Genomic DNA, 23,353 nt, shown 5'->3' on the forward strand with positions numbered 1-23,353 from the left:
AGAATCGCAGGCAGGTTTGGTGCAGAGATCCACTCAGGGCTCGATCCCATGACCCTAAAATCATGACCTGAGCTGAAACCAAGAGCTTACGAAGCCACCCAGGCGCCCCATATCACAAACTTCATACCAGACCAAACCTCTGAAATGTTACTTCAAATTGTTGGTACACTTTGAAGACATTTTTCAATTGGCTATTTTCTCTGAGTTCACCTGAGGATCCAAACTAATTTTTGCTAACTTTATCCCAAAACATTTAATGAATTTCTACTGCTTTCAATGTATTTATCTCCATAGAGATTTTTAAAAATCAAAGTCAAGGATTTGAACAACTTTATACCAATTAACTTGTAAACTTGAAAAGAAATAGACACTCTTTAAAAGAAAATTATGAATTAGCAAAATTTTACTCAAGAATAATTTGAAGTCTGGAAGAAAGTAATTATGAAAATCAAACTTTAATTAGCCAAAAGATCCATTCCTGTCATTACCGAGATTTGACAATGCATTGAGCTCTCTTCCCTTTGCATTCTCTTCAATACTTAGTGTTCATATCTATATATTGGGATTTCTCTCTTTTCTTTTAAGATTTTTTAATGTATTGAACTATATCTTGATTCCAAATTATCTGGTATTTACCTGTCTTTGTAGCAGGAAGTTGTAAGTTTTCCCGTATCAGTCCGATCTACTATAGTGACCACAAATCATTAAATCATTATATATATGTTATATAATGTGTTATTTATATATATATATATATATATATATACATACATATATATATAGAGAGAGAATATTTAAAAATACTCTAACTATGCTGAATCTATATTAGGACTCTCCAATATTATTTGCATTAAGTAAGTACATTTCTTTCTTACAGATCCTATATTTTTGGAGTATTTACTGAAGTTCTCAAAGTAATATCATACAATGTACTTAAGAAATCCAGAGGCAGACTCTTTCTATATGTAAGAATTTCCCAAAATTCTGCACAGGAGCAGTCCAGTAGACTTTACTTAGGAAAGAAGAGTTCAGGGTAAAGTATCATGTAAAGAAGATTTCTTTTAGAGAGTCACAACCAGTATACTGAAGGCTCGAAGACGTCTTCTGATAACGAAGCCTGTTTCACTTTGCTTAAATACATTTACTGTTCTCGAATGAAGGAATTAGCCATTATCTTGAAAACCCCCCACAAAATAGTATGTGGGAAATACTGTCATCTCTAAACAGTACTGGACATCCCCGAGGCACACATCCTTCAATGTAGCTCAGATCTTCTACTCTTCTGTCAAGTTCACTAAAATATTATTCCGAAATCTCCGATCATGTAACCATCCATGAAAAAATTACAGATAGTAGAAATATGCTTTAATTCTGTATTGCTAAGGGCCCATTTTATTTTATTTTTCCCTAAGGGCCCATTTAAAAAAAGATATTCTTAAAAGGACCGTGCAAGAAAGGTATGGGATACAGAGAATGCTAGCTTCTGGGAATATTGCATACATAGTACAAGAGCATGGCTGTTGATACTTTTTCATACATTTTGTTTTGCCTTAGCTTGTCAACAGGAATAAATGAGTCCTATTGAAAGATGTTTCCTTTTCATGCATTTTGGTTACTTTCATCTGAGAAGATGACCCCCACCTTAGAGGATGATGATGGGAAGGTTATGAGGAGTTGTAAAGGATTTTGTTCTCAGTTTGACATCAGTTAACTCTTAAATTCTTCAGTGTTAAACAGTATCTAATTCTGGCAGAATTAGAATTCTATGGCTTAGATAAAATGACAACTGACAAAACGTTTCCCCACAGTCCTAGTGCTGGTGCTATACACCCTCTGGGGAGCTCAGTCGGAACAGCTGCAGAAACTGAATTTTCAGCAGGGGGACTTGCGTATGAAAAACCGCACATCACACACGCACCATCTACAACAGCACTGATGCTGGATGCTGCACCCATTCATGTGTTGTGACCCTACCCAGTTTTTGTATACCTTGACAACCATCAGGAATAGCTACCCCAGTGTAGATAATCTTCAGGTTTCATTAGTAACAAAATATTCCTTATTAAGGTAGCTAAATAAACTCTTATTGTATTCAAATCAATTTGTATCCATGCCATATCTGTCCTGGGGTCCTGGGGTCATAGAGTGAGGCTACTTGGATAGCTGCCTGGCTAGAAAGCAAGCTTTTGTAGATCACTGATTCTCAAATGGAAAAAAAAAAAAAAAGTACAAAATTTGCTTAGAACCAAAGGTTTGTCAAAAGAAATAGTGTCTGTAAGGAAGAGACTACACAAATCGCCTCTTAGCAGCCAGAAGTATTACATACCCAAAGGAAACTATAAGCTTTTTGTACAGATGCTAGATAAGCTTGCCAAGGAACCATATGCTGCCGCTGGAAGAATATTCTCGCAGTTTGGCATCTGGATGGTAGAATTACCATTCAATAGGGAAAACGAGAAGCATATGAAGATGAGGAATAAGATCATGTCCACACTGCATGAAAATCCAAGTTACACGAAGGTGAATTTCAAATGTCATTTTAATGGCGAGGAAATTTAATTAATTGCCGTGACTACTGTTTACACATTTTAAGTGGATACAAAGGCTCTGTCCTTTGGAAACAAAGGAACTAGATTAGAGAATTAATATCCTAGAGCATCAGTAGCATGACTTTTTGTTGTTGCTTAGTTTCAATCTGATAAGCCAAAAATTGTAAGACAGAGAGGACAATACAGGATTTTTTTGCCTATTGGTTTCGCTCCTTTCCTTTAACGACTTCTGTATTCTGCCTTACTTTTCAGGATAAAGAAGTTCAGTGAAATCACTCACTTTTCACTTTTTTTATTTTTGTTTTTGTTTCTAGGTTATCCAGCATAAAACATGGCTCACCAGGTCGCTGTACTAAAATGTCTGATACTCATTTTGAAACAGCATTCAGCACCAAGAAAAAGGGAGTGAAAAGGAATTGATTTCGGCTGATATATCGGGTAGCAAAATGAGATGTGAAGGCTCCATAATTATTTGGGTGTGAGATCAATAGATACATTGAAACTGGCAACAAACAAAACAAAACAAAACACAAACATTGCACCAAGGATTTAATTTAGTCACATTATATTGTATAAATGTGTCCTTTGGAAAGAGAATGGTGAAGTTTATACAATTGTGTGAGAGGAATCTGTAGACATCCTAGAATTTATTCTAATTCTCACCTTTGGACTATTATACTCTAGTGGCTAATTAATAGCACTTAAAATTTTCTGTCCCTAGTTGTAGCAGCTAGTCAGTCATAGGTCAGTATATCTGCATGAAACAGCTGAAGCACTTTCATGTTAAGAAACCTTGGGATAATGCATGGAAAGGGTCAGACATTTCTTTGCCCTTTGCCTTACGCATACTTTAGAAACAGATCCCATGTTTTTTAATTACAATAGGGGTTGTCACTCCAATAATGAGTTCTCCATCTGCATTTGGTTTCAAATTCAGATAGTTAATGGAGGTTAGAGAAGGTGAAATTCTTCTCTGGCTGTGTTTACAGTATTGCCAAAACAACTCATCTTTTCAGTCATTTTAGGGGGGAAAAATCAGTGAGATAATTTATTTATTGTCAGGTAGCAGCCAATTGACAGAATTTCCCACCTTGACCCGCTTAATATTGTGTAAAACACAATTACATCAGGTAGATTATTGCAGTTAATTCTCTCTCTTTCCATTACTAATCTCCATTTATCTTGTTCATATCTGGTTCTAAAAGCAGCTAATTAATTGCAAAATACTTTATGATTTTCATTTTGAGTTCATACATGTCATATTATGATTGTGGCCAACAGGGCAGATCTTGGTGTCACCATTTTTCTGATTAAAAATATTGACCCAGATGGAAGGTAAATGATTTCTATGAAGTCATTTATCTAGAAGCACGCACAGTATGGGTCATCTGATTTCTAGACTCACACACACACACACACACACACACGCACACACACACACACACACACACTTCCTTTTATCCTTTAAGTAATTCTATATGACTGTTTCCATAGTGAAAAAACTAGTGAGATTTTCAATTTGATTATATAGTACTAAATGTGCATCTTGTGGAATTAGTCTTTAGGCTAAATTGATCAGTTTTAAGATATGCATCTGTAATTATACACACACGTATATAACATATACACATATATGCATATATAATATGATAATTTAGTAAAGCGTTTACTTTGTTAAGTATGTAAAAGGGATTTTTTTCTCATAAAATGATTTGACATGATAGATTTTGTACATTTCTGAGATTTTATTATTTATAGATGTCAAAATGATGCATTTAAAGTAGATCTAAATAGCTGCATATCTACTCATTTTTTAAAAAGATTTTGTTTATTTATTGGTCAGAAAGAGAGAGAGAGAGAGAGCGCACATATGAAGGGGGAGGGGCAGGTGAAGGTGAAGCAGACTTCCTGCTGAGCTAGGAACCCTATGCGGGACTTGATCCCAGAACCCTGGGATCATGACCTGAGTCAAAGGCAGACACAACCAACTGAGCCACCCCAGTGTCCCGTAACTAGTCATTATTAAGGTTAAATGATTCTCAATAGTCAATAAGATTAAAACTTTGTTTAATGCTTATGTGAAGAGTAAAAGGTTAAGGACCAAAGATTTAAAGAAAATGAATTTTTTATAAAAGGATAAAATCTACAGATAACAAACATATCTGATTTCACCAAGCTAGCACTCTATTTTTCCCATAAAACACTTTATATAAGAACTAGACCTTTAAACCATGTTTCTGAGGTAAGGCCTCCATCTGATTCACATCTGATTTACAAAAGTCATGCAGGTGATTCACAGGTTGGTGAATCTTATTCAACTTTTGGAACCTGCATTATAAACCTACATGTAGAAATGTAAAGTTTTTAGTTGTTTTTTGTTGTTGTTGTTACTGTCACTGTTGCTATTGTTTTGATTATGTGAGACTCTCTTCCTACTGGCTCCAAAACCACTCCCTAAACTTACATGATTTGAATATTTTTCTGGGATAAGGCAGAAAACATTTATGTCTAAGTCACAAAGATCAGTTCTCCATTGAAAAGGAGTTTCAAAGTTTGATAATTTTGTTTGTCTCTTACTACTTCTACCTCACAGCATACAAAAAATATGCATTGTATCTCTACTTATATGTAATGATGTTGGTGTCTCACACTGGATGTTCAATGACATCCAACTGTCAACAAGAGGATGTTTCAAATTGTGCTCAGGGGCCTTTCACTCATCCTCCACCCCCAACCGCCCCTTTGTAAGCCTCTGCCACACAAACATGGATTATATTATTTATATATAAAGAGCATATGTTTGAGCAATACATGTTTTATGTATGTTGCCAAAGGCTATTCCCAAAGAAAAATGTTTATTTAAAGCCATATAAAAATGTGAATATTTGGTATATTACTGTTATCTGCATAATATTTTCTTAATCTCCTAGCTTCAAGGGAGAAGTTTGGCCATTACAATAATATAATATTTCTTTATCCTCAGAATACAATTTTTAGAGATTCTTATACATAAAAGCAACCAAATGGGAACTCCAAATTATCATCAATACTCTCAATATGTTCTTATATTAAAATTAAAGCCCCTGAAGACAAGACGAGTCTGGCTGCCTTTTGAGAATAGACTTGCATCTTCCTGTCTAAGCCATGTCACCTTTCTTTGTGGCAGGGATCTGACACAGGAGGGGTGCTGGGAGCTCTGCCTGTCAAACGAAGGCAACGCGTGGCCCCTCCCTATAGCGAAGCTTGAAAACCATTTTTTAAGAAAAATGTTAAATGCATTAACCTTGTTCTGATCTTGGGCACATCACTGCAAAGCCATTCTCAGGCAGGGATAATTGAAAGGTATGAATTTTTATATAGGTTTAGCTGTTGAAGTATTTTTCCGGAGGCAAAGCCAAAGGCTAAACGTGTGCCACATATTCACCTACTGGAGAGTGGGCTGACCCTGGTGTGTCAGCTCCGCGATCCACAAACGAACAGGGGGCCCGTGATTGAGTTCTCGGCATAATTTACATGTCCCTTTTGCTTCTTTCTTTCGTACCTACTCTGCCCATGTTCTTGGTTATGAAACTTGGGAGTGCTTCTAAACTTCAGCAGTAAGCCGGGAAGAAATACAAAAGGTTGCTAACTTGGTCTATTTTCAGGATATATCTTTCTAGTTGTCAACTTTGTAATTTTGTATTGCTAGCAATATATGACCTGGTAAAATACTGGTCGTACAGAATTAATGATACTCCTAACAGGCGCTATTAGGCTAGTCCACAGACTGTAGCTCAATTGTATGAAGCCAATCATGCCAATTTGCTGCTTTCCCACTTTAAATGAAAACGTATATTCAGCCGAAGGATCATGTACATTTCAAAGCAATTTGTTTGTAGTTTGATTCACTGAAATGCGAGTGGGCTTGACCTAACAAGACGCTCACCGCAAATTTCTGTTGTGTTTCCTTCAAATACACCTTCGGTGGACAGAATGCAAAGGTCGGCTTCAGAGAGGTGAAGCTGTCACTGTTGTCTAACTCTCAAAAGGGTAATACCATTGACGAAAGAATTCCTGGAGAGAATTCCTGTCTCTAAAGACGTTTTGATTCAGGAACCATTAATAAAGTTTTATTGATCGTATCAACCTCATATGAAATTTGGCTCCTTGAAGACTCAATCACATTGTATGAAGAGAGAGATATTTTAGGATTTAGAGCCACTGTGTTTCTTCTTAAAAAAAAAAAAAAAATTCAAAACCACAAACAAACCTCCATCTTCTGGCCCATATTCCTTCTCAGTACCTGTGTGCTTTGTCAAAGGGCACATTTTCAAAAATGAAAAGCTGACTTGTGTGGGCAACAAGCCTAATATTTAAACCATTATTTAAAAAATAAGAAAAAAAAACAAGGATGTGAGTTTTAAATGCTGTTTTTAGCACCCATTCGCTACATGGCATAGAATGATTTATAATTAATTTAAAATTAAAGTAGCAAAGTGCTAAATAATTTTTTAAGTTGAAAAAATATTCTCTAAAATCTTCACAGGCTTTTTAAAACAGAAATCCATTGAAATGACACTGAATCTCAAATTAGCAATAATAGAACATTTTCATAGTGAAATCTGTGCTTGTGCTACTTGTACTAAAGGAAAAAGATGGCACTGAGGTTCACACAGAATTTATGTTTGGATATTTCTTAACAGTTAATGGGCTCCTGGGCTGGCTAATGCTTTGTTGTTCTCAAAACATTTTTGGAATTGTTAGAAAGAGTTCTCACAGAATCAGCACTAAATATTTGAGAAGAAAGTAGAAATTATGGCTGCAAGTTCAAACATTATCTTGATAAAAAAAAATTCCCGTATCACTCCATTAAGTAACAGAATGGAAAACTCTATTAATTATACCTGTTTCACACCCTCTCTTTCATCTATATGCAAAGAATGTAATTCCTGATTTCTTATGTAAACCTTTGGGGTCAGTTTTAGTCATGGATCTGTGGGTAGACAAAATAAAACTTTCAAGAGTAATCGGGACAAGAGTACGTGGTCCAGATGAGAACCGGAAGAGTGGAACAGACTCAACTAGGCAGAGACTGTGCAGAGTTGAGGCAGCAAGAGTTTCTGTCCACAAGGCACTGTTTTTCCTAAAAGCTGGGGACTGACAACTTCAATGACTAGGGTTGGCTTTTTTTTTTTTTTTTTGTCCTATTATTACTGATGCACTATTATTGTTTGAGATTCTACAAAAACCAAAAATGTTTTGCTCCCACATTTCAGTTCTACATTGGTTGGCGCTATCTTCAAAGAATGTCTTCCCTGAAGAGATTACCTATGGTTGTATTAGCTCCCTAGGGATGCCGTAACAAAATTTCACAAACTAGATCGTTTACAGCTACAGAAATTTATTCTCTCACAGTTCTGGAGATTAGAAATCTGAAGTGAAGGTTTTGGGAGGGTTGGTTCCTTCTGGTGGTTCTGAGGGAGAATCTGTACCCTATGTCTCCCTTGGCATCTAGCGCTTCCCAGCAATCTTTGGAATTTCTTGGCCTGTAGATGCATCATTCCAATATCTGTCTCTTTCCACATTTTGTTCTCTTCTTTGTGGTGCCCAAGACTTGACACAACTTTCTCATAGGGACCCTAGGCGTCTCATGACTTCTCATCAGTTTAATCTCATCTTAACTATTTCTATACACAGTGACACAATTTCCAATTATAGATTCAGGTTCCAGGTAGATATGAATTTTTTTGTGGGAGGGGACAAAATTCAAGCCAGTGCCATTGTCAATATTCAGTTAAAAACAGCATCTTGTCTTAAAAAAAAAAAAATCATTGAATATGTAGTTTTTCCTTCCACGGCTGGAATTCCCATTTTAAGGACAAGCACGGATCAATCCAGGTATGTAGATTGGAGGCTTCTACGCTGCTGATCACAGATTCTGTAGAACTCTCATCTCTTTTTCAATGGTTTGTAAGAACTCTTCCAAGGAGTACTTCCTTATAGCGACATGCAAGGAAGAGATTTGTACTGTAGATTTTCCATGTCAGAACGATTTAGGTCAATAAGGTGACGGAAAGGAGCTTGAGTTGGGTTAGAAATGTTAGTGCTTCACTGGGGCATATGTACATTCCTCTGCCCCCAGCACGGGGTTATTTGTGATCCATAGAGGGAAGGAATGTCTAGGGGCAATATTCTGATAATTAATGCTCAATACACTATGGATATTGAAGACCCATCCTGATAGTCTTCTTCTTGTGAGAGCTAAATCACATTTTTTTAGTGTTCAGAAAGTAAGGGTAGCAGACTTCAAAAACAAATAATGAAACTTACAAGTCTACTTGTAACTAGAGAGTAACCAGACATTGAGCGTTGAATCTATTAATGAAGAGAACTGTTTTAAAAATTGGAGAACCTGAATTCACTTGAAGTTCTGATGAGTCTATTTTGTCATGATATATCTGTACTTCCAGATATATAGGTCTGACATAAATGGGGCTCATTTATATCAGCAAAGTAGCTGATATCGGAAATGTAATCACTTGCCTTTTGACATCTAGAAGTGGACCAAAAATAAGCCAACGAATTATTAAACATTTGCCTTATCAAATTACAAAATAGCACACTCAGTAACAAGTACCTTAACAAGTCCTACACACCTCTAATGTTCTGTCTCAGGAATGGAGTGGAGTATGTTCAAAGTTGATTTCGGCTTGCAACCAGTCTTTTTGTATCAACTCCTGACCTGAACTGATGTGAAACTATTTGTATTTTATGTTTCACCTGTAGTGTGAATATTCACACATCTCTCTGCAGAATCCTCATGAGTTTCATTATACCCTGTGGCCCCAGTCCACTGCTGGTGTTTTACAGAAGTAACACATGTTCTAAAATTAAAAAAAAAAAAAAAATAAAATCCAACTCCAAATCACACTGAGCCCCTTAAAAAAAAAAAAAAAAGAAGATTGTGGACCTATATCTTTATTTTAAAGGCAAACATTGGCAGTATATTCATTTGCTAGGGTTTCCATAACAAAACACCACAAACTGAGTGATTTGAACAACAGAAATTTATTTTTTTATGATTCTGGAAGCTGGAAGTCTGAGATCAAGGTATCAGCAGACCTGCTTCCTTCTGAGTTCTTTCTTCCTGGCTTGGGGATGGCTGTCTTCTCACTTGGACTTCATGTGGTCTTTCTTGTGTGTGTGTGAGTGAGTGTGTGTGTGTGTGTGTGGTGTGTATGTGTGTGTATATCCTAATCTCCTTTCTTTTCTTTTTTTTTTTTTTTTTGAAGATTTTATCTATTTATTTGACAGACAGAGATCACAAATAGGTGGGGGGGGGAGCAGGCTCCCCACCGAGCAGAGAGCCCAATGTGGGGCTCAATCCCAGGACCCGGAGATCATGACCTGAGCCTAAAGCCTAAGACAGAGGCTTTAACCCACTGAGCCACTCAGGTACCCCCCTAATCTTCATTCTTATAACAATACCAATCATACTGGATTAAGGCCCATCTTCTGTTTGTTCATTTGTTTCAACTTTTTATTTAAATTCTAGTTAGCGAACATATAGTGTAATAGTAGTTTCAGGAGTAAAATTTAGTGATTCATCGCTTTCATGTAACCCCCAGCGCACATCAAGCAAGTGGAATCAGGTCCCATCTTAATGACCGCATTTTAAACTAATGCCTCTTTAAAATCTCTGTCTCCAAATACAGTTCCAATCTAAGGTACTGAGGGTTAAGACTTCAACATAAACCTTGTAGAGAACAGAATTCAGCCCACACTAGGTCATACTTTGTTAGTGGTTGCCTTTATTTTCACTCTAGTATCTTTTGATTCATCTAAGAATATCTTTCACATGCTCATCATGGAATAGGACACTGTGATGGTGTGTTTCAGAAATTATAGAATAAAACAAAACAATGTCCTGCTTAAATAGTTCAGACCAATATTAGAGAAAGAAGGGGATTATTCGATTTTATTCTGTTTTTACTTTGTTAATGCAGATATTATATAGCCTGTAGTTGGAGAATCTGGGGAAAAAAGTCAAGTCTGGATTTGGAGATAGTTGGAGAAAGAAGTTTCAATGCCATACCAGATCTTTTTCCAGGTAGCTGACGTAGTCCACATAAACCTTCCCTGCATGGTCTATGTGATGGATTTGCAGTAAAGGACCATTGGATTGTGCCTGCAGGGACCAACTATTAAGAAAGAACTGGAATGTACTGTACCATCTCTGCCCACCCCACCCCCCTGACTACCGCCCCAGAGAGAGAACATGAGTAGAGAGGGGCAGAGGGAAAGGGAGGCTGAGAATCTTAAGCAGGCTCTACCTCCAGCAAGGAGCTCAATGCAGAGCTCAATGTCACAACTGTGCATCATGACCTGAGCCAAGATCAAGAGTAGACACTCAACCTACTGAACCACCCAGATGCCCAACTGTATCATTTCTTTTTTAAAAAATTTATTTTTTTTCAGTGTTCCAAAATTCAATGTTTATGTACCATACCCTATGCTCCATGCAATACGTGCCCTCCATAATATCCACCACCAGGCTCGCCCAATCCCCCAACCCCTCCCCTCCAAAACCCTCGGTTTGTTTCTCAGAGTCTACAGTCTCTCATGGTCTGTCTCCACCTCTGATTCCCCCAACTCACTTCTCCTCTTCTCCCAGTGTCCTCTGTGTTATTCCTTATGCTCCACAAGTAAGTGCAACCATATGATAATCGACTCTCTCTGCTTGACTTATTTCACTCAGCATAATCTCTTCCAGTCCCGTCCATGTTGCTACAAAAGTTGGGTATTCATCCTTTCTGATGGAGGCGTAATAATCCATTGTGTATATGGACCACATCTTCCTTATCCATTCATCCATTGAAGGGCATCTTGGTTCTTTCCACAGTTTGTTGACTGTGGCCATTGCTGCTATGAACATTGGGGTACAGATGGCCCTTCTTTTCACTACATCTGTATCTTTGGAGTAAATACCCAGTAGTACAATTGATTTCTTAAGGAATCACCACACTGTTTTCCAAAGTGGCTGCACCAACTTGCACTCCCACTAACAGTGTAAGAGGGTTCCCCTTTTACCACATCCTCTCCAACACTTATTGTTTCCTGTTTTGCTAATTTTGGCCATTCTACCTGGTGTAAGATGATATTTCAATGTGGTTTTGATTTGAATCTCCCTGATGGCTAATGATGATGAACATTTTTTCATGTCTGTTAGCCATTTGTATGTCTTCTTTGGAGAAGTGTCTGTTCATGTCTTCTGCCCATTTTTTTAACATGATTATCTGTTTTATGTGTTTTGAGTTTGAGGAGTTCTTTATATATCTTGGATATCAGCCCTTTGTCTGTAATGTCATTTGAGAATATCTTCTCCCATTCCGTGGGTTGCCTCTTTGTTTTGTTGACTGTTTCCTTGCTGTGCAGAAGCTTCTGATCTTAATGAAGACCCAAAAGTTCATTTCTGCTTTTGTTTCCTTTGCCTTTGGAGACATATCTTGAAAGAAGTTTGCTGTGGCCGATGTCGAAGAGGTTACTACCTATGTTCTTCTCTAGGATTTTGATAGATTCCTGCCTCACATTGAGGTCTTTTATCCATTTTGAGTTTATCTTTGTGTATGGTATAAGAGAATGGTCAAGTTTCATTCTTCTACAGATAGCTGTCCAATTTTCTCAGCACCATTTATTGAAGAGACTATCTTTTTTCCACTGTATATTTTTTCCTGCTTTGTCAAAGATTATTTGACCCTAGACCCATATCTGGGCTCTCTACTCTGTTCCACTGGTCTATGTCTCTGTTTTTGTGCAAGCACCATGCTGTCTTGGTGATGATAGCTTTGTAGTAAAGTTGAAATCAGGCAATGTGATGCCCGCAGTTCTGTTTTTCTTTTTCAACATTACTTTAGCAATTCGGAGTCTTGTCTGATTCCATACAAATTTTAGGTTTTTTTTTTCTAGCTCTTTGAAAAATGCTGGTAGAATTTTGATCACGATGTCATTGAAAGTACACATGGCTCTAGGCAGCATAAGCATTTTAGCAATGTTTATTCTTCTAATCCATGAGTATGGAATTCTCTTCCACTTTTTTGTGTCTTCTTCAATTTCTTTTATGACTGTTCTGTAGTTCCTCGAGTACAGATCCTTTACTTCTTTGGTTAGGTTTATTCCCAGGTAGCTTATGGTTTTTGGTGCTGTAGTAAATGGAATTGATTCTTTAATTTCCCTTTTTATATTTTCATTATTAGTGTATAAGAAAGCAACTGATTTCTGCACATTGATTTTGTATCTTGCCACATTACTGAATTGCTGTATGAGTTCTAGTAGTTTGGGGGTGGAGTCTTTCAGGTTTCCGTATAAAGTATCATGTCATCTGCGAAGAGAGAGAGTTTGACTTCTTCATTGCCAATTTAAGTATCTTTTGTTTCTCTTTCTTGTCTGATTGCTGTTGCAGGACTTCTAGTACTATGTTGAGCAACAGTGGTGAGAGTGGACATCCTTGTCATGTTCCTGATCTCAAAGGGTAGACTGTCAGCTTTTCCCCATTGAGGATGATATTCACTGTGGGTTTTACATAGATAGATTTTATGAAGTTGAGGAACATTCCCTCGATCCCTATACTTTGAAGCTTTTTAATCAGGAACGCTTGCTGTGTCTTGTCAAACGCTTTTTCTGCATCAGTTGAAAGGACCATGTGGTTCTTCTCTCATCTTATTGATTTGTTTATCATATTGATTGATTTGTGAATGTTGAACCACATTTGCATCCCATGGATAAATCCCACCTGGTCATGGTGGATAACCTTTTTAATGTACTGGTGGATCCTATAAGGTAAGATCTTGTTGAGAATGTTGGCATCCATATTCATCAGGGATATTCTTCTTTCTGGAGAATATCTGGAATTCTTTTTGGTGAGGTCTTTGCCTGGTTTGGGGATCAGCATAATGTTGGTTTCATAAAACGAGTCTGGAAGTTTTCCTTCTGTTTCTTTTTTTTTGAAACAGCTTCAGGAGAATAGGTATTATTTCTTCTTTGAATGTTTGGTAGAATTCCCCAGGGAATCCTTCAGGTCCTGGGATCTTGTTTTTTTGGGAGGTTTTTGATCACTGCTTCAATCTCATTATTAGATATTGGTCTATTCAGGTTGTCAATTTCTTCCTGATTCAGTTTTGGAAGTTTATAGGTTTCTAGGAATGCATCCATTTCATCTAGGTTGCTTAATTTATTGGCATATTTAACTGTTGATAATAATTTCTGATGATTGTTTCTATTTTTTTGTTGTCAGTCATGATCTCTTCCTGTTCATTAATAATTTTATTAATTTGGGCCTTCTCTCTTTTCTTTTTGATAAGTTTGGCCAATGGTTTATCAATCTTATCAATTCTTTCAAAAAACTAGCTTCTAATTTCGTTGATGTGTTCTACTGTATCTCTAGTTTCTAATCTCATTGATCTCTGCTTATAGTGTGTGGGGTTGGCTTAATTTGGTGTTGATTCTCCAGCTCTTTAAAGTGTAAAGAGAGCTGGTGTATTCTGGATTTTTTAATTTTTTTGAGGGAGGCTTGGATGGCTATGTATTTCCCCCTTAGGAACACCTTTGCATATCCCATAGGTTTTGGACTTAAGTGTCCTCATTCTCATTGGTTTCCATGAATTGTTTAAGTTCTTCTTTGACTTCCTCGTTGATCCAAACATTCTTAAGCAGAGTGGTCTTTAGCTTCCAAGTGTTTGAATTCCTTTCAAACTTTTTCTTGTGGTTGAATTCCGGTTTCAAAGAACTATGGTCTGAGAAAATGCAGGGAATAATCTCAATGTTTTGGTGTTGGCTAAGCCCTGATTTGTGACCCAGTATGTGGTCTATTCTGGACAAAGTTTCATGTGCGCTCGAGTGTTCTGTTGTTTTAGAGTGGAATGTTCTGTATATAACTATGAGGTCCATCTGGTCCAATGCGTCATTCAAAGCTCTTGTTTCTTTATTGATTTTCTACTTGGATGATCTGTCTATTACTGAGAGTCAAGTGTTAAGATCCTCTACTATTAATGTATTCATATGAATATGATTCTTTAACTTGATTAATAGTTGTCTTATGTAGTTGACTGCTCCTGTATTGAGGGCATAGATATTTACATTTGTTAGATCTTCTTGGTGGATAGACCTTTTAAGAATGATGTAGTGTCCTTCTTTATCTCTGACTTATCTCTGACTACAGTCTTTAAAACCTAATTTAAAATCTAATTTATCTGATATGAGAATTGCTCCCCCAGATTTCTTTTGAGGCACATTGGTATGAAAGATGCTTCTCCATCCCTTCACTCTCAGTCTGGATGTATCCTGAGGTTCCAAATGGGTCTCTTGTACACAACATTGTTTTTTAAATCCAATCTGCAACCCTGTGTTTTTTTATGGGCACGTTAGGCCATTCACTTAGAGAGTGATTATTGAAAGATACATTTTTATGACATCATGTTGCCTGTGAGGTCCCTGTTTCTATAGATTGTCTCTGTAAATTTCTGTTCTATGTCATTCTTGGGTTCTTTCTTCTTTTATAGAACCCTCCCGCCCCTTAATATTTCTTGCCAGCTTGGTGGTACTTTTTTACTTTTTTAAACCTTGCCAGTCTTGGAAGCTCTTTATCTCTCCATCCATTTTGAATGTCAGTCTTGCTGGATAAAGTATCCTTGGCTGCATATTCTTCTCATTTAGTGCCCTTAATATGTCTTGCCAGCCCTTTCTGGCTTGCCAGGTTTCTGTGGACAGGTCTGATGTTATTCTGATGGTCCTTCCTCTGTACTTAAGGAATCTCTTCCCCCTAGCTGCCCTTAAATCCTCTTGTCTGAAATTATGATTCGTGAATTTCACAATTAAGTATCTGGAGGTCTTTCTAATGAATATATATATAATGAATGCCTATTATGCACAGGGCACTGTTGAACATTGGGGAGCTTGCTGTGAGGTACAGAATCTTTATATCAACAACATAGCCCTCTCTTAATGAGCCATATAATTGGGATCATTTTAGGAGAAATAGAGCTTTGCTGTCATAATTTGTCTTGGGAAAATTTAGGGGAGGGGATACTGAGGGCACCGTCTTTCTCAACTGTGATCTTCTGTGACTTTATTGCTATATAACTGTAGCTTAAGGGTTAAAAGAAGAGTTTAGCTGTTGTAGCTATTAATAGTTGGTATATAGTTAGTAATAGTTAGCTATTATTATTTATCAATCGAAAACTTTTTGTTAACTTTTGTTAATAATGATCCAAGCTGAAGAATGAGTAGAGTCAAGATTTAAAAAATTTAAAATAATAACAAATGGTTAAAATGGAAGTAATTGGGAATTCTCTGATGTTTGAGAAGTGGATTGTTATGTTTTAATTGAGGTATGGCTTGATGGTCTTAAACCAAACACACAAACCCTCCTCATAAGTATGTATTAGTTCTATTCACCAAAAGATTGCAAACTTGTTCAGGAATGTGATAGCCTACACAGAACAGATATTGATGAAGCACAGTTTCATCCAGCTTCTGGGACAGTGGATGTGCAAAGAGAGCCTGCAATAAAAGGACACACTGTTTATCTGGGGTGGAGGCTTACTTAGTCCTCTACCCTAGAGTCACTGCTTGTTTGAAGACCCCTGGACACTAACTCTGCTCTAACCCATAAGGGAAGAATCTGGCTACTGTGTTTGAGAACATGATAGAGCAACACTTAGAAATTTATCTGAAAATGAATTATACACATTCTAACATAAAAATATTACAGAGGCATCGGGGTGACTCACTTGGTGAAGCATCTGACTCTTGGTATTGGTTCAGCTCATGATCTCCAGGTTGTAAGATTGAGCCATCCAGGTCCATACTCAGAGGGAAGTCTGCTTAAGAGCCTTTCTCCCCCTCTCTCTGTCCCTCCACCGCCACCCCCCAACATACACTCTCTCAAATATATAAATAAATCTTTTTTTTAAAAAAAAAGATTGCATTTATTTATTTGACAGACAGAGATCACAAGTAGGCAGAGAAGCAGGCAGAGAGAGGGGGGAAGCAGGCTCCCCGCTGAGCAGAGAGCCCAATGTGGGACTTGATCCCAGGACACTGAGAACATGACCTTAGTCGAAGGCAGAGGCTTAACCCACTGAGCCACCCAGCTGCTCAATATAAATAAATATATATAAATACATATGAAAATAAATCTTTTTTTTTTTTTTTTTTTTAAAGATTTTATTAATTTATTTGACAGAGAGAAAGATCACAAGTAGGCGGAGAGTCAGGCAGAGAGAGAGGAGGAAGCAGGCTCCCGCTGAGCAAAGAGCCCGATGCGGGGCTCGATCCCAGGACACTGAGATCATGACCTGAGCCGAAGGCAGCGGCTTAATCCACTGAGCCACCCAGGCGCCCCTGAAAATAAATCTTTGAAAAATATATTACATAGGTGAAATGGCAGCATAAAGAACTTTGCAGAACTAATCCTCAGTGAGAAAACTATAACCGATAGAGATTATAAAACAACCACTTGGGATCTCTGGAAATTGTTCTAAGAGCATAAAAGGAAGTGAAGAAGCATTTATTTAAGAAAATCTAATAAATTTCTGTAGTTACTGTGAGATTATGGTACTTGAATGACAACACGCTCTCTCCCCCCAATTCCCAGCTTAGACAGAAAGAGCCTCCATTCTGGGCGCATATAGCCAAGAAGATGACGCTCCCTAGTCCCCAGTTCACACTCAATAGAACACTTCCTTTAGGGCCAGTTATCCAGTATTTCTTTTCCTCCCCTCAACCTGTGTTAACGAGGCTAAAATCTAGGCAAGTGTGACCTAAAGGCAGGGCTCCTCTTTTCTTCACCCAGTCCACATTCATAGGGCATATGTTCTACGTTAGGTATGGCAGATTCCTCAGTGTACAGGGATCTGTGCTGTCCTTCTCTCAGCTCCTAGGGCAGAGTCCACAATTGGTGAGGCAAGGCAAAACCAGAGGCTCCTGCCCCTGGCAATACCTTGCTCACGAAACAGGAGAGTTCCTCTTAGAGAAGCAGACCCCTGTACAGCCCCTCACTCCAAAGAAGTGGCTTAGAGATCTTTCCTAGGACAAGAGGAGGGCCATAAGACATATAGTTCAGAATTCTTCCCCAGAAGAACTGATTATACTTAGAAAAGCGTATGAGGAATTTCAAGCTGAACAGTGTTCTAGAAAATAATGAAAATTTTGGTAATAAACAATTAGGAGGAAGTTAGCACCTCCATGAAGACAACAAGCTAAACTATAAATAGTCTATCTCACCGATGAGAACTAAGAAAAGAGGCAGGTAAGGAGTCTTCTTTGAGTCAAAATAACCTTCATAAACGTGTTCAATGATACTATTCCTACAAAGAGGCCCAAATTTAATCAAATCAGACTGTGGAGTTTTGTATCACAAGGCATATGGTTGAAAACAACGTAGTATTATTAATAGGTACTCCAGCTGAAGTAGGATCTCAGATTCAGGCTTAATACCTCCATATGAGCAAATCAATGTTGTAGTAATGTGTTCAATGTTAAACATGCTAAGGAGCTCACTGGCGATATTCAGAAATAAGAAAAAAACAGTTCACTCAGCAGAAAAAAAAAGAAAAGCTAGTTCCTTTACAACTTAATTTGCAACTCGTAAGAACTAGAAAATATTGAGATTTTCTATTAGCATTTTGTGAAACATTTATTACTTTCAGTGTATCATTGCCATCTTTTGTTATCACTGAAATCTCACTGAAATGTTCACTGTTGAGGGAATTTTGAGACAAGAGCCCAGGAGGAAGAGCAGAGCGGGAAACTGATCATTTCCTAACAAACAGATGAGGTGACAGTGGGATTGGCAAATGTTGAGGGATATAAATAAGATATAGGTTCAACCATGAAAAGAGTAACAGGAAGGAGTGGAAAGGAGTGATTATGAATATTTGCTTGATTTCTAAATGAAAAAGAAGCAAACAAGACAGATCAAGCTGGCTAGATTTGGGAAAGTAAGTAGCATTACTTTAATACCAATAGTCTGTGAATTCCAAAGTTGCTTATCATGCATTTCCATTTAATGTTTCATAACTTGACCTTGGATAAATCGCCTACACTCTTCTTATCACAATGTCATCTTTAATAAAATTGTAAAAACTTACCTCACAGAATTGCACTGAAGAATTTCCTTTGATTGGATGTAGAAGTCTTCTGAGTCTGTTTATAACTGATGCCACGATGCTAGATTGATGGATGTAGTCATTGCAATAAAGCACCTGTCAATTTGATAAAATGATAACAATTGCTATTTTCTCATGTCTCTACTGAAAACTCGTTGCTTCCATTTTCACTTTTTTACAATCTATAATACTGGCCAGTACTTAGAGCATGTATTCAATTCAGCCATACTCTATGCTGTGTACGTATGTGCACAGTACTTCTGTGTCTCTTAGGTCTTTAAGACTGTGTAGACTAATGGCAATCAAATATCAACTAATTTGTGATTTTTGGTTTATTCCCAACTCAAGTTTTTTCTCAACTAATTCCTCACTAAAGACATTGCATTTGTTTTCTTGACTAGGAGACAGAAGAAGATAGATAGGCTAGAGTCACCAAATTGTGGAAGAACATCATTTTGGACGATACAAGAAAGAGAAGGAATATTTAATCCCATTAAGACGAAAACTTGGCATTTACTTTAATTCATCTACATGGCAAAAAACCAGTGAATTTGTAAAATAAGTATGTAAAATGAGAAGGCTGGGCTCACTAAGAAAAATTACAACTTCCAAGTTGTTTATATTATTACTAATTAAAAATGTGCTTGGTAAAAATTACTATGGATCTCCAAACTCAGACACAAAAGTTTTGTAATTAATTTAGGCCCTAAGAAACGAATTTTAGTTTTTTAACTCCACCTATGAAGATTTAATCAAGATTTAATCAAATTTTACTGAGTTTATGTAAAGTGTCAGTAATTTTAAATTATCTTGAGAAAAATGATCACGCCGTTGATATTTTTTGAAGTAACTTCTGCAGTTACTAGTATTTGACATGCATATTTTCCCATCTTTTTACATTATTTATGTCTGTTGTCCCTACAAAAATATACTACTTTTAAAAAGTCTATTTTATATAATCCGAACAAATATCATCTTACAGAAATATTTTATTCATTTAAGTTTAAATAGTACAATACTAGTTTAAAAAATCAGAGTATAGAGTGGTCCTTTTGGCAAGTTTTGGATCATTTTCACATCTCAAGATATTTATTTATTTTCATCAGCAAACTCTCTTTTGCCATACATGGGTTTCAGGAATTAGGACATGACCATCTTTAGGAGGCCATTATTCCGCCTTTCAAAAGTTCCTGGCAGTTTTTCTCTTGTGTATTGATTTTGATTTTCAAATGTTGCATGCATTTTGGCTTCCTTTTTCTCACTCCATTTTGGTTTTATGGTCACGTTTCCATTGACCTGTTCATCTTAAAATCCCTAACGACTTTCTTTTACCAAGTATAACTAAAATATGTCATTATTCATCTTGCTTGATTTCTTATTAATTTTTGGCACGGTTCACTACTCACATCTTTCTCCAACTATTTCCATAACACTACAGCTCAAACTAGGTAGACGGCCAGACTGGCGTGGCTAGATCTTCCTCCTCTCCCGACACTGAAATGCCGGATCTCAGAAATAGTTCCAGAGGAGCTTTAGTTGATATTCATGTACACGTTCTGTGAGGAAATATTCTCTAACCTCAATCCTTCTGTTCTGGAAGATAACATTTTTGCCTGCCTCACCATCATTTCCCACCTTTATCTCACTGTAAGAACTCCTTTTAAAAGTTAGGTTTAAGCATCTTTCATGAATGGGTGGCCCTTTCCCAGACCAGAAGCTGGATGAATCCTTATTGGCATAAACAAAACATGGTAATTCTAGTCCTCTTGGCACCAATTGGCTTTGATATGGAAAATGTAAACAGATATTTGCATCTGGGCAATGCAAAATGGGAAGGGCAATTCTATAAGAAGTTGGCTTGAAAGTTCATGGTAAGTTTTCTTCATGTGGAAAGAGACATTTCTCCTTCTGTATGAGAAAGAGATGACCTGAGTTGCAACAACCATCTCAAAAATTGCATTCTTGTGGATGGCATAGTAGGTAATAGAACCTTGACTAAGCATCTGATTCACCTGAGTTCATGCTGTCCTTAATCCCAAATGTCTTATTATGTGAGGTTATTTTTTTCCTGTTTGAATTTGTTACTCATACCCAAAAGAAACCACAATGGACAAAAATAATCTTGCAATCAGTGATTGCATATTAATACAATTAGATACATAGTATCATTAGAGAAGTATGAGTATACAGGTGTTGTCATTATGTGTGTGTGTGTGCGTGCGTGTATGTGTTTGCTCTCCCCCCCACAAAGAGTATTTTTCTAAATACAGAGAAGATATTTCTTTTTTTTTAAAATAATTTATTTATTTATTTGAGATAGAAAAAGCATGAGAGAAGAGAGGTCAGAGAGAGAAGCAGACTCCCTCTTGAGCAGGAAGCCCAATATGGGACTTGATCCCAGGACTCAAGGATCATAACCTGAGCTGAAGGCAGTTGCTTAACTTACTGAGCCACCTAGGTGCCCAGAAAAGATTTTTTTTTTAAGATTTTATTTATTTATTTGACAGAGGGAGATCACAAGTAGGCAGAGAAGCAGGCAGAGAGAGAGAGAGGAGGAAGCAGGCTCCCCGCTGAGCAGAGAGCCCGATGCGGGGCTCAATCCCAGGACCCTGGGATCATGACCCGAGCCGAAAGCAGAAGCTTTAACCCACTGAGCCACCAGGCGCCCCAGAAAAGATATTTCTTGGGAAGAAATGATCTTGAGCACTTTCTCAAATTATCTGTGATGGAGTACCAGTATTACTTTTTCCCTAATTCTTTATAGCCTAATATCTTGGTAATATAAGAAATTACATCCTTGAATGTCACTACAAGGTCAGATTTGCTTTAAAAATGTTTAAATGACTACTCTCAATTTCTGTCCATATTTTGAAGCAGACCAGCAAAAAGACTATATCTTTTTTTTTTTTTTAAGATTTTATTTATTTGAGAGAAAGAGATCACAGGGGCAGAGGGAGAAGCAAACTTGCTGCCGAGCAGAGAGCTCTATCCCAGGACCCCGAGATCATGACCTGACCCAAAGGCAGATGCTTAACCAACTGAGCCACCCAGGCGTCCCTGTTTGTGGACTCTATCTTAAGAGGACCTGATTTAGTGTGAGTCCCATGTTCAAAGTAATTACCATATGCTTTGGATTTAAATTCTTTTAAAATTTCTTCTGTAGTTTGGGTGTTTTGTTTTTGTTTTGCTCATCAAGCTAATAATGAAAATGAATTTTTAATGTGAACAAATATACATGAGAATCTAAGTATTATGTTTTTTATCTCCTCAACAGCTGATGCTAATACAAACAAGTGTTATTTTTGTGTGGTTCATATGTACACTTACAGTGTGTGGTTATTTAATTTTTTTTCAGAAATTTTTTTGCAGAAGGGTGGTGCACGTTGTTTGTTCCAATTCCCTATGTAGAATTACATCACAGTTCCTAGAAGTGGCCCTAATTTACAGTTTTTGTCCTTAAGTTAGTTTAAACTGTTTATATCATCAATATTGTTTCAACAAGGCACTGAAATTGTCCCCCCTGTGTCATTTAATTTGTTTTGGTAGTGTGGGTTAAGTCTTACAGCCGGTGTAGGGCTAATCCTTATATGAACCCTTGAGATTTATAGGTAAATGACCTCTCTTCCTGCTCACCGTCTCTAGGATCAGGAAAAACCTTAAACCAGACTGTGTTAATCTGGGGAAGTTGATCAGAGAAGTCTGTATTTGTGTCTGAATATTCTGTATTGTTTGTCCCTCTGTAGGTATATCCTAAATTTATAAATCTTAGTTCATAAAATACTTCCTAGTTCAAACAAAAGCTAGAAACCCACATCCAGATTTGCCTACATGCATAGCTTTCCAGCCAGATGTATAAAAGCCTGGATTTTGAAGGGCCAGTGGAAATTTCTGAAGCTCTGATGTGAGTCTTAATTATCTAGACTTTATCATCTGAATCTGTTCATTTACCTGTGCCATCCTGTGTCCTAGAAGATGTAGCCAATCTTTTTGCTGAAGCACTGACTTTCCTCTGTTATTATTTAATTCATATAGGGGAATTTCTTTCTGGTCTTTTTGAGGGGCATTGTAATGCATATTTACTTATATTCATTCACATTTGTAAAAACATTTACCGTGTTATTTGGAAGGTCAAGAAGATAAATATTTCCCATACAACACCCACACAATTCAAGGCACAGGTTATCAAGGAAGGATTTATTTGATGGTAGGTCGTTTCATGAACGGCAGAACTTTGTCTGCAAAAGAAAATACAGTATTTGCTGTCTGTTCCTTCCATCAACCATAGAACAGATGTTCACCGAGCTATGAATACCATGCAATGTGGGTGGCATACAGAGGTCAACAAGACACCCTTGAACTTGTTCATTTAACAGGAGGAAGATGAGGCACATTCTCAGGTCTTTAGAATGTGCGACAGAGAAAGCATTTTTTAATTAAAAATGTAATAAAGCTTATTTAACATTCTTCCTCAAACATGTGTTTTAAGGGAAATCAATCGAATTATTTTAAATTCACAAGGTAGATATGAAAAATAGTTGATCAGAAATATATGATCACTTTTTAGTTTGTGTTGTTTCTGCCTGTTTTTGAATTTTTTTTGTTATGGTAAGTTTTATTAAAAACTGCAGTTAGTTCACAAGTGGGGATTTATCATCCCGCTTT

The sequence above is a fragment of the Mustela lutreola genome, chromosome 18 (assembly GCF_030435805.1).
Source record: "Mustela lutreola isolate mMusLut2 chromosome 18, mMusLut2.pri, whole genome shotgun sequence".
NCBI lineage: Eukaryota > Metazoa > Chordata > Mammalia > Carnivora > Mustelidae > Mustela > Mustela lutreola.